Raw genomic sequence first — 12,886 nt, 5'->3', positions numbered from 1 at the left:
AGAGACGGGGTGGGGGGGGGGGTCCCCGTGTCCCAGCTGACACCTGTTCAGGTATAATCACCGAGTGCCCCTTCCACTCCCAGAAATGTCAGGGTTTGCACAACATGGCCCCATACAGGGAAGACACAACTTCCCAGCAGTCACCAATTCCTCTAAGAGTAAGTCTCCTGCCTCTAAGGTGTGTCTATTTCTGCCAGGAGTGGGTGAATACCTTGCCATTCCTGAATTTCTTAGCTGAGTGGGGCGTGCAGCCTGTGGTAACCAGAACCCATGAGGCTGGTGCCAGACTCTGCGGTCCATGGAGCTCAGTGAGCAGAGGTGCTCGGCTGAATTCTTTCCGCGCTCACTGGCCATGTACAGATAATATACTTTCTGCCATTTTGCATTCGAATAGAAGCTCTCTTTAGGCTTTCACTTTCATGTTTTTGATAGAGACAAGGATTTAAAAAGATTTAATTCTCTTTATCCTGGGAAAAGCAATTATATGAATACATAAGTGCAACCAAAACTTGCTCTGGGTTTCGGGAGCACAATACGGAGCGGTGGGGAGTGAGGTGAGGACACACCCACAGTCCTAACGGGAACAACTGTTATTCAGCCGCTACTGGTTGTTACCATGCCAGACTGTGGAGCTGGTGCCGTAAGACCTTCCTCTTTCTTTTTCCAGAAAAGCAAGAGATGAAGACTTTTTTTTTTTTAGATGAAGACTTTTAAACAGGGATTTTTTTTTCAACATTGACAACAAATTCAACGATTTTTGAAACAGCAAGCTAACCAAAGAAAATAGATCCGTGAGTCAGATTCAGTCTGTCAGCTGCCAATTTATACTCCTGGGCTCCTGAGTCGGAGAGAGGCTTTTTCCTCACATGGGCGCGTTGGATTGTACTTTGAGTTATGCTGAGCATGGCGTTAAGAGTTGTGGTGGCACCAGAAAATTTTCCCTAACAGGTCTTCTGTGAACACGGCCTGTCAGCCCTCAGTACACGGGAAGCCAGAAGGCCCATCTGGGACTCACATCACAGCAAGGAGAGGGGTAAATGGGTTGTCCTTCCCTGCCCACTGGTCCGGTTCCTATGGTCCTAACAAGCCCTGTCTCCTCACCGACAGCCTTGTCCTCCCCAGTCTCCTCCATTGTGCAGGCTACTGTCGCGACCCCTCCGCCTTCCTACAGTGAATCTTCTGTCTAGCTGCCTTTCCCTCTCCGATTGCACCCTTTGCAAGTATGCTGTCACGAGTAGAATCTTGGACAAGCATTGCAGCCTGCCATCTCAGTCACGGTGGACGCGGTTCTCAGCAGGGAGAAAGTTCTATAATTTCTATAAATGGAGGTGGAGGGAGCTCCCTCTCCAGAGGGGGGCTGTAAGGACAGGAGCATGGGGCAGGTCAGCTCCCGAGCTCGTTTCTGGCTCCCAGGTAATGGATGCTGATCACCAGCGATGACGGAACCCTAGAACAATGGGACTGCGAGGCTCTGACGCGGGTAGGGTTCGACCACCTGTGCTGGTCTTAGGCCCAGGCTGCTCCTCGCTCTCGTGGGCCCGCAAGGGCTTGGGGAACGCCTACTGTTGGTTCTGCTCCAAGCAGAGTGCCCAGTAAAGGGGGTTGTGCCAAGATCTGCCATTGCCAAAGTGAACTTGGGCACCCCTCTCTCTGGAGTGCAGAGGTCTCCCATGGCTTTGTGGGTGGGTGGGGGCTGCATGTGGAAGGAGCAGAGTGAAGGGCTTTCATTGAAACACGAAGCCAGGGACAATGTGGTGGGAGGAACCGCCTGTGTCAGGACACTTCATCACTGCGGATGTCCCGGCACACCATGTTCCTGATAGCTCGGCTGCCAAGGCCACTGCGAGGGAGCCACTGTGGAAGGCAGGTGAGGAGGCCTCAGGCCTCAGGCCCCTCCCCCCCCCACGCCGCCCACCTCCCGACCGCATCGGCCTGGCTCAGGCTGCCCCTTCCTGGAGAGCGGTCACAGACTCACACATCTCCCCCTGCCCAGGCATCCCAGGCCTCCATCCTGGGGCAGCCTCTCTCCCTTCCAAGGAAGGGGAGCCCTTGAATCTGGCCCCTCGGCAGGTGTGTGATTATTATCTAGAGCCAAGTCAAGGTCTGAGGCTGCTCCTAGAATAACTCAGCTGTGCCTCGTTTCCACTCAGAGCATCTATTCCGTCTGCGCCCCACCTTCCCTGCCCTTTCCACTCATTCTGCTATCGTTTAAAACATGTGCTCGATTTATTTCCTGTAGCTGGTGACGCTTCTTGTTTTTCTTCGCAGAACAGCCGTCGAAGTGAAATGTGCATGCGTATGCTACTCCGAATAGGTGCCTTGTGTAAATCAGCTCACTTAACCATCCCAACAACATTTTAGAGCGAAGGACTGTGTCTGTTAGACAAACAAGGAGACTGAGAGTCAGAGAAGGTAAAGAAGTTGCTGACGGTCACGTGGCTCCTAAACAGCAGAACCCGGTTTTGAACTGACCGTGGCCAAATTGCAGAGCTGGTGCTCTCCTGCTCTCCCACGTGAAGCCCATCCAAGTCCAGAGCACTAAACAGAGTGCGATCTTGGTTCTGAATAATAATTCTGACTTTCCTGGCTGCATATCTGGCTCTGAATTACACATTACTGCATAGGTCCCTACCTGGGGTCTCTTTCCAATGTAAGAAATGGAAATACCCAAGGGAATCATAATGGTAATGAAATAGCTGCCATTGTTTCAGGGAAATTCTACACTACCAGATAATAGTATAATATACTTTGTTCCCTAACCTGAATTGTTACAGGCTAAGAGCAGGCACGAAGTTATGAAATAGTACCAGTATTATTGGTATATGTCATCAGGATAGAATAATAATAGTAACTGGCATCTCTGTTGGGGGTCTCTTGGATTGGCTCATGAGAATCCTATAATATTAATCTCACTTGCTAGTTGCATAGTTGTGGCTTACACAGGGCACACAACTGCTGGTTAACTCCCTCCCAAGATGATGACACTGTAGACACAGCAACACTGAGTGTGAAGTTTTATGTCATATAAACACTGAAAAATGTAACAAAGGCTTAACAGGTGGCTTTGACTTCTGGCTGCACTTCTGGTGAAGGGGGCCAGTCAATGCCACAAGGGGCACCAGAAGGTTGAGTCTGGGGCCTTCGGAGCCGTGGGCAGCCCAGACAAGGGAAGATAATTAGCTGTCTTTCAAACTGCATCTTTGGAGACTTCGGCACCGACATTCTAAGGAAGTAATAAAAACTTGTGCATTATTTTATGGTATCTGGAGAGAAACATGTACTCTATGAGAAGTGCTGTGGACTAATCCCCTGTTACTTGTCATTAAAGAAACAAAAATACTGACACTTCACCATAAAGATAAAAAGCAAGGAGAGGAGGATTAAAGGGTGTTTCACTCAAGGTTTTGTTTTGTTTTGTTTTGTTTTTTTGGAAGACACAGTTCTTGTCCGAAACGGGAGCAGGCAGATCTGGCACTTGCTGGTGGAGTTCAATTCTTTGGAGAAAATACAGAGACAAAAAGATCATTTTGATGGTATTGAGAAGGTTTCCTTGAGTAGATTTGAGTCCAAATACACCCAGAAATTTTTAAAAGGGCAAAATTAGGCCTATTTCAAGGTATGGAATATAGATTTGAAAGTCTTAATCACGGTGTGAGTACTTTTCAAGCAATTGAACATTTCATATGTCCCTAATTATCGAGCAGTGCCTCTATGGAGCAGGCCTGGAAGCCTGTGACTGAGGTTCCCAACTCGTTTGGCCCTCATTTGCTTAAGATGGAATATCTCATTGCCTTTCTCGGCAGGCTGCTGTGGGCCACTCGAGGGGCCCTTCCGTCTATTTTTCCTAATACTTAGCCGTGGCTTACCGGCCACAGTGCAGATTCACCCACCCAGCCCCCTGCAGATGATGTATGAAAAATCATGAATAAAAGGGCATGAAAATCAAATTAATTCATTTTCCATTTCCCCCACATTTGTATCTGTCTACCCAGTACTTTTCCTTTTTAAGCCTGCTGTCCCTTTGAAAGCGAGCAGCACGGTTATAATACATTCTCCTCATCGTAACCCTGCACTGTATGCATTCTGCATTAAATAATAAAGGAGATTAATAATTAAATCAAAATGAAAAACCACTTGTTTCCTGTCTACAGCCCAAGGGACAGATTTCCTGGGCTGGTGCCAATTTATCAATGATGATTAGAGACTAGGAGGCAGGAGAGGTGCAGAGAAGACAACCACGAGAAAGCAGAGTCATGTGAATATGAACGTACTGATGTATGAGGGAAAAAGAAGGGATGATGATGACAGGTAAGTGAACGGGGAGAAAAGACCAGAGAAACAGTATGACAGGTAAAATCCCAATAATTATAGCTGAAACCTACTGGGGGCTCACCATACCCCACATTGGACTCTAAATGCTTTACATGTGTTAACTCATGTAATCATTTCAGAACAGGTATAAGATAGATAGTGTTTCCCCCATTTTACAGATGAAGAAACTGAGGCACAAGGCAGGGTAAGCCAACTGCCCCAAAGCTAGTGTTTGTGTGGACTGAAACCCAGGCTAACTGGCTCTAGGCTCATTCTCAGAGTCCAAGGACAAAACACAGGGAATGCCCCAAATGCGAGGAATGACAAATACTAAGGGAGAATAGACAGGAGAAGTCAGCGAGAATATGACAAAGATAAAAGCCTAAGAATAAAAGACTTGAGAGTGAAAGTAGGTTAAGAAACAAAGGATGAAAAGACAAAACACAGTGAAAGTGAATACGGGCAAGAAGAAGAAAAGAAAGAACAGAGACGATCAATCAAGGGGAATAAGTCATCAAGTGCTTATTGTCCGATGCTTCTCCTTTGCTGTCTTGTTTTTCCATGCCATGTCAAGGTAGGTGTTACTATACCCATTTTACAGAAGGCAAAGTGAAGGTTTGAGAAGTGATATGCACAAGGTCACACAGTTGGTTTATGGGAGATCAGACATTTTGTTGATTACAAAATATCAGTGAGGGGCACCTGGGTGGCTCAGTCGGTTAAGTGCCTTCCTCTTGATTTCAGCTCAAGTCACAATCTCACAGTTCCTTGAGTTTGAGCCCTGTGTCGGGCTCTGTGCTGACAGCACAGAGCCTGCTTGGGATTCTGTCTCTCCCTCTCTCTGCCCCTCCCTCGCTCTCTCTTCTCTCTGTCTCTCTCAAATAAACTTAAAAAAAAAGTGTCAGTGAAAGACATTAAGGAATATCTAAATGAGGAAGAAATATACTGTGTTCATAGACTGGAAGACTCAATAAGAGTAAAGATGTCAATTCTCCCCAGAGTGATGTGCAGGCTTAATGCAATTCCTATCAAAATCCCACCAGATTTTTCATAGGTAGAAAGATTATGCTAAAATTTCTATGGAAAGGTAAAGGAACTAGACTATTCTTGTAAAACAGTTTGAAAAAGAATAAAGTGGAAGAAATCAGTCTAGTGCATTTTAAAACTTATTGTCTAGCTAAGTGATCAAGTCTAAGTGGAACCGGAGGAGAGACAGACACATAGATCAATAGAACAGAACCTGGAACCCAGAAATAGACCTTCACAAATATACCCCACTGGTTTTTGACAAAAGCGCAAACCGGATTCAATGGAGAAAAGACTGTCTTTACAACAAATGGTATCAGAACAATAGCCACAGACAGAAAGATGAACGTGACTGAGTCTCAGACCTTATACAGAAAGTAACTCAAAATGAATCACGCACAAAGTATAAACGAGACAGCTGTACAACTTTTAGGAAACAAAAGAAAACCTGCGGAAACCTTCAAGATCTACAGCAGGCAGAGAATTCTTCGACTCGACACCGAAAACCTCATCCATAAAAGGAAACACCTATAAATTGGACCTTGTCGGAATTAAAAAGTTTACGTTTTGCTGAAAAAGACCTTGTTAAGATGAAAAGACATGCTCCAGAGTAGGAGAAAATGTTTGCAAACCATGTATATGGCAAGGGTTAGTACCTGGCATGCATACAGGACTCTCGAGATCCAACAGTAAAGCAAACAATCTAATTAGAAAATGGGTCTAAGACACGAAAGGACATTTTCCTAAAGAGAACATATGGGGAGCAAACAAACACATGAAGAGATGGCCAATATCATTAGCCATTAGGGAAATGCAAAACCACAGTGAGATATCATCGCACACCTATGAGGATGGCTAAAATAAAAAATAGTGACACCACCACATAGTGGCAAGGATGTGGAGAAAACGGATCACTCCTACACTGTGGATAGGAATGTAAAATGGTACAGCCACTATGGAAAACAATTTGACAGTTTCTTGAAAAACTAAACATATAATTACCATGTGAACCATCAATTGCACTTCTGGGCACTTATCCCAAAGAAATGTAAACTTATGTTCATGCAAAAACCTGTATACAAATATTTATAGCAGCTTTATTCATAATAGCCTCAAATTGGAAACAACCCAGATATCCTTCGAGGGGTGAATGTTTGAATGACTTCCACATCCACACTGAGATATGACACAGCCCATATACTCATGCACACACACACACACACACACACACACACACATATCCCTGGATCAATCTCCAGAGAATTATACTGATTGAAAAGCCAAAAGGTAGGGTCGCCTGGGTGGCTCAGTTGGTCAAGCATCTGACTTCGGCTCAGGTCATGATCTCGAAGTTCATGGGTTCAAGTCCAGAATCAGGCTCCCTGCTGTCAGGGCAGAGCCTGCTTCAGATCCTCTGTCCTCCTCTCTCTCTGCCCCTCCCCCTCTCATGCTCTAGTGCTCTCTGTCTCTTTCTCTCTCAAAAATAAACATTAAAAAATATTTTAAAAAAGAAAAACCAAAAGGCTATATACTGTATGACTAAATTTATATAACATTCTTGAGCTGATAAAAACTAGAAATGAGGGCAAGTTAATGGCTGCTAGGGGGTGAGGAAGAGGTGGGACCGGAGGGAAGTAGGCGTGGCTATAAAAAGGGGCAGCATGAGAGATCTTGGCTGTGAGGGAAATGTTTTGTTGAGTGAACATTTAAGGTAAAGATTCAGGGGGAATCTGAATGGATGAGAAGAAGGACCAGTGCAAGTGCAAGCCCCGCCCCTCCCCACCCTGCCCCCCTCTAGGTCAGTCTCAGGGCCTCTGGAACTGGGCTCCTTCCTCAGGCTCCCTCCTCTCTTCCACCTCACTGAATTTTTGAGCCCCCTTGGAAAGCTTTCCTGCTTCTGCCTGGCCTTCCCTAGGCCCTTTTGCCTCACTGTGATGGCTCTTAGCTCTGATGCCGCGAGGTATTTGTGGACGTCTGCTTTCCTCGGGTAGTCAACAGAGAGAACTCCAAGGTCGGGCAGGCAGGGTGTGTCAATGACCCAACCTTGTAGCGAAGGTTTCTACACAGGGTCTGGCCTGTGGTAGGAGCTCCATACACATTTTTATTTTTATATCTTTATTATATTTTCAAGTTTATTTATTTAGTTTGAGAGAAACAGAGACAGCGTGAGCAGGGGAAGGGCAGAGAGAGAGAGAAAGGGAGAGAGAGAGAGAGAGAAAAAATCCCAAGCAGGCTCCGCACTGTCAGCACAGAGCCCTACACGGGGCTCAAACTCACGAAACCGCGAGATCATGACCTGAGCCGAAACCAAGAGTGGGACGCTTAACCGACTAAGATACTCAGGGGCCCCTCCATATGCATTTTTAAAGGAATACGTGAGTGACATTTAAGTTCGTCCAATAAAGGACACTTTCCAAAGTGACTCAGGCATCCTGACTGTCACTGTAAGGCCTACATACCTTACTGTCCAGTGGGGTTGCTCTGTGATAGTCCAGGTTAGCTGACTGGCATAACTTTGGTTCGTAAGGGGCTCTTATAAACCTGGGCACCTGTGGGGTCTGTTATCGCTGCTGGATGGCCAGCTTCCTGGAAAGGAGGCAGGACCTAGTCTCTGTTGCTCTTATCACTCTCCTCCTGGCCAGACTCTGGGCATCCAGTGCTCAACAGCACGATCTTGGGAGGGACAGACTCGGAGGGCAAAACACACAGGACACGGGTTCAACCCCCTGATGGTACTTCTCTGCCCTACTTCCTCACTGCTCGTTATGAGCAGTAAGAAATAATGTAGGAAGATGGCATTAGGGCCTGCCTCATATTACAGTAAGAAGCCTGAGATGTGGGACAGGACAAAGAGGTGGACAGCACACCCAGCCTCAAACAACCAAGTTTGAGGATGAGAGTTTGGAGAGAATGAGAGTTTGAAAGCCCTTCGTGGGCTCTCCTTCCCTCCTTCTCCATTTATTTCTCCACCCCCGGCCACCAGCCTCTCTGGCCGCCATACGTGGGTTGACCCTCGGTGACCCGGAAGCGCTGTTGCCACCTGACCGACTGGTCGGGTTATCCCTGACCTTTGCCCCTCAGCGTGCTCTGGCCTGGAATGATAACGGAGCTTAACATTTGCGCACCAGCCAGGATCTCCAGGGTCATGTGTTAAAGGTTTGGCTCTGACATTTAAGTTAACACGGTTGTTGGCAAGGCTTGCTGCCATCCGGGGCTCTGTTGACTAGAATAGCTCACTTATCAGAATGTCAAGGTAGGAGGAACTAGATAAGCTTGCTGCACTGGCAGGGACATGGCCCCGTTCCTCAGCAGCCAGGGTCTCAGGAAGGGGGAGCTGTCCCCTCCGTTTCCAAATAATCCCAGAGAAAGCCACCCACAAGTCTCTTAGAGAAATACATTCAAGTGGTTTTTGTTTGTTTGTTTGTTTGTTTGTTTCAAATGCCTCACTACACTCCTTTGTGTTTGATCTCCCATGCTTCTTATCTTTTCTTTAGGAAAAAGAGAAAAATTCCTCCATGGCTGACAGCTGTCTCAGGAGACATCTGATGATGGCCCCTCTCTTAGAAACGCTGCCAGCTCTCAATGGCCTGCCTGTAGCTCAGACACAGTGAAAATTTGAATCTAAACATGGCTCCTTCAAACCACCGAATGGACTCCTCTTTTCTCCCCAGGGTACTCCCACCCCCAGCCGAAATACTCAATCAGTATTGCCCAGAAAATGCAAGCTTTTGCTCTCATGCTCTGACGTGGAAGGCATAACCCTGCCTGAAGGACCACGTTCCAAGGCTCTCAAAGGTTAATTGTTCCTGGCACATGCTAAGTGATCAAATAAATGGTTGTTGAACTGATTTAAAAACAAGAAGCTGAAGTAGATGCCATTTTCAAGTACGTGAGCGCCCAGCACACCTATTTGCGGCTTTGCCCACAGAAGGCATGGGGAACTAGGTCACTTTCAGAGCAAATGCTAAGTGGAGAATGGACAATCTGGTTGTCTCTTCCCTGCTGTGGGGTTAACTCCGTCACAGGGGACTACGGCAGTGTTGGAGTCTCCTGAATTTCTGGACAGGAAACCCCGGCAGGCATTTGCAGGAAGCCCCAAAGGGATGCTGCCACTCAGCTGGCCGGGGACACTGGAGCAGAGAGAATGTCTGTGACAGAGCCATGCTGATGTTTCCACAGTGGGAGAGCTGGGCTCTGCTCAGGATGTGCCCGCAGACTCAGGGGTGCCCCTGTTGGGGAATCCCGCTGAGATCTGCCTGCATCCCCAGAGAAGGCAGCAGAGTTTTCGGACCAGCCCCTTCTCTTTGCTCATGCTTATCGCTTATCCTGTCCCCACTGCTTGCTGGATGGAGTTAGTTCATTCATCCCATGTCTAATGCAGGCGTGCTACTTCAATAAGACATGTTGCCTGTGAGGAGTACTGGCAGACTGTAGTGGCTTTTGGAGAGGACAGAAGTCTGTGTGAGTGGTCCCCTTTCAGCCAGAGAGCTAGATAGTGTATCTAGAACACAGCTCAGGGAGATAGGGAGGACTGTGGAATGTGCAGACACGCTCTCTATGTGATGTTTCTCCCTTCGGTGGTGACCCTGGTGCTGTTCTGATAATTTAGGCTGCTGTAATAACATATTATCAATCTCATAATTAATATGCAGAGCCTGACAAGTAATAAACACGTAACAAATGGCCCAACATACTCCTTCCAAGGTAAAAGAAGGTTGTCTTTTTCTAGCCTCGGGCTGTAAGTCTCTACTCTGTGAACTCCGTTTCAGATTGTCTGGGTCCAGGATGGTACAGGGGATGGGAAGAGGTGAGAAGGGGGGAGTAGGAGAAACAGCTGATGGAAGAAGAGACAACCCCATCGCATACACAGAATGCCCAGTGTCATGTAGTCAGCGTTCAATAAACGACAATTCCTTAATATTACGGCCAAGAAGCATGCACCCTGAGTGCGTGAGGCCATCTAAGTTCAGATCAATAGTTTAAAATCCCAGGCAAGGTGACAAAGCTTTTCGTGCCAGAGCCCAAACGAAGGCCTCCTCCCCCTAACTTCCACACCATCCACACCCTGCTTGGTTCTTCCACCAGATTCTAGGGCGCCCCTGAGCCTCATCAGCCAGCTGATAGGATTTACACCCGGCTTTGAGGAAAAGGTACGGATTGGGAAGGCCAGCTTACCTTTCGGGGTTACTGTTTAATAGTGGAAAGAGTCTGGCTTTGAAGTCGGAGGACAAGGGTTTAGGGGATAATAGCTCTGCCATTATTCCCGCTTAGAACTCTAAAGCTGTGGTCTCATCTGTAAAGCCGGCGAATGACCTCCACCCCGCGGGACAGGCATCCAGATGAACTCATGTGAATGTGTCTGGCTCAGTACTTGGTTCCATAAATATTAGCTTTTTTTTCACTGCTTCTCTCCCACTGGGAAAAGTGCTTTGTGAACCAGAAAGCCCTATGATGTGGTTAGCTTAGCGGTGAGAAAAAGGTACATTTTGGAGTCAGGCCCAGGTGAGAATCTCACTTGTGAGCTGGGTACCTCCCGCGAGTTACACAGCCCCACGTAGCTACAGCTTCTCAGCCGGAGAAGGCAGATGTGAATATTGGTTCTGTTAAAAGGATGAAAAGAGAGCAAAGCGCTTGGCCCATTCTGACACAGAGCAAACAGTCATGTGCCTGTTGATCTTCTGGTGTTCCAGAGGGCTCTCAGAACAGGTGCTGGGCTAGCCTTCCCCGACCTGGTGTTTAGGGTAGGCCCTGGAACTTTGGGGGCCAGACCTGGTCCCAGGAGCCATCCCTGCCAGCTTCCAAGAAGTGACCAGGCGGCAAGGAGGGCAGAAAGAGCAAGGCCACGTTTCCAATGTGGCCAGACTTAAAAGAAAGCAAGAGTCAAATGAGAGTCAAAGGCTGAGGGAGCTGGCCGCCTCCCCCCAGCCCTCTACACCCGGGTATGAAGGCAGAACCCTCACCCCGGGGAGGGGGTGGGGGGGGGGTAGATGATGCCCCCACCCTGCCTTGGCTTCTCATTCCACTGCGGGGGGGGGGGGGGGTTGGGGACCCTCCCCCTCCCCCTCCCCAGGTAACCCTGTTGCAGCACCTGCACTGAGATGTTTACAACACTCTGAAGACTGAACTCCCAATGCCCGGGGCACCTGCCGGCTCTGGGGAGCTCGGATTTCCTGGTTGAACTTTAAACCGGCCCTCAGCCCTCCACTGAGTCCCCATGGGCTCCCAAAGTGGCAGATGCCTGGCAAAAGCTAACTGCCAGGGCAAGGGGCACCTTGAGGGTACCCATCCAGCCTTCCAGAACCAGTGGCGGGGGTTAAAAATGCAGAAGGAAAAGAAGGCAACTTACTTGTTGAGATGGGAGCTTCCAAGTCCCACTGATGCTAACTTCTGGGTGCAGGGGCGCTCAGGGCCCTCGCGGGGACTCTCCAGCCCCAGCCATTACCACAGCCTCGGAGTCCACCTAGAGCTTCTCCCTGGCGTGGGGTCCTGTGGCCAGAGGCTAAGCCATCCTGTCCCTTCCCGCGCCAGCCCCTCAGTCACTCCCTTCCTCCGGCAGCCGGAGGCTCTGCTCACGCTCTCGCTCTCTCGCGCGCGCTCCCCCCTCCCCTCCGTCTCTCCCCCCTCTCCTACCTCCGCCCGCTTCTCTCCCCCGCTTCTCCTCCCCTTCTGCCCCAGGACGGAGGACTCTGTGTAACGTGTAATAACCCACTTAAAGGGCCCCGGGCAAAGGCGGGATGGGCGGGAGGGTTGGGCGGGGTTCCCGGGCGGGCCGGGACGCAGCGGTTCTGAATGAATCGGATCTGGGAGGTGCGGAGAGCACCCGAGGAGAGGGGGCGGACAGCTGTCCCCTCCCTCGCGCCCCCTCCCTGCCGCGTCCGGGCTGGTGGTACTGGGGGTGCTTCTGGCCGTGCAGAGAAGCAAAGGATGGAGATCTTGTGCAAGTGTGTGTGTGTGTGTGTGTGTGTGCGCGCGCGCGCGCGCACCCTCCCGCGTGTGCATGTGCGTGAGCTCGCCTGCATGTGCATGTGTGAGCGCCGCGTGTGCCTGTGTGTGAGCGCGCCTGTGCGTGTGTGTGAGCGCGCGCGTGCTGAGTGGGTGCGGTGGAGCAGAGGAAAGGAAGAAACTAGAAGGGCAGAAATCTTGGATCAGAGCCCTGGACGGGCTGCTCAGTCACCTCGCTGCTGTTGCTTCCTCGCCCTCCCGCTCCTGTGGGCGCAGTGAGGGCAGTGGTCCCGTCCAGAGACAGGAAACAGGTCTGCTCTGATCCCAGGGCTCTCTGCTCACCGTCTAACCGGCCTTTCCGGGGACATGTGACCTGGGCCTGGGTAGGGATAGCGGGAAAGGGGAAATGCTCCCTCCGCTCAGAGAAGTCTCCCATTGACTTAGAGCCCAAGCTGAATGCACACCTAGGCGGAGTAGAGCCACTGCCTGCCCTTTGGGGTTCCTCCCTGCCTGGAGGACTGATTGCATGCGTTTATTCTTTAATTAGTGGGAGCTGCAGGAAAGGCAACTGCAGATGGGCCATCCCCTGCAGAGAGGCCTGCTGTCT

The 12,886-nt window shown here is 49.4% G+C and overlaps 1 protein-coding gene across 1 annotated transcript in view; it reads right to left on the bottom strand.

Annotated features, from left to right (window-relative positions):
- Positions 1-11,930, bottom strand: part of KCNJ5 (potassium inwardly rectifying channel subfamily J member 5) — a 29,139-nt gene extending 17,209 nt beyond the window's left edge. Inside the window, exon 1 of the mRNA XM_015537718.2 lies at positions 11,684-11,930. The gene's annotated coding sequence lies outside the window, so the exon portion shown is untranslated. The remainder of the gene's footprint in view (positions 1-11,683) is intronic.
- Between the last annotated feature and the right edge of the window lie 956 nt (positions 11,931-12,886).

The sequence above is a fragment of the Panthera tigris genome, chromosome D1 (genome assembly GCF_018350195.1).
Source record: "Panthera tigris isolate Pti1 chromosome D1, P.tigris_Pti1_mat1.1, whole genome shotgun sequence".
NCBI classification, from domain to species: Eukaryota; Metazoa; Chordata; class Mammalia; order Carnivora; family Felidae; genus Panthera; species Panthera tigris.
This window is presented reverse-complemented; position numbering and strand designations above follow the sequence as displayed.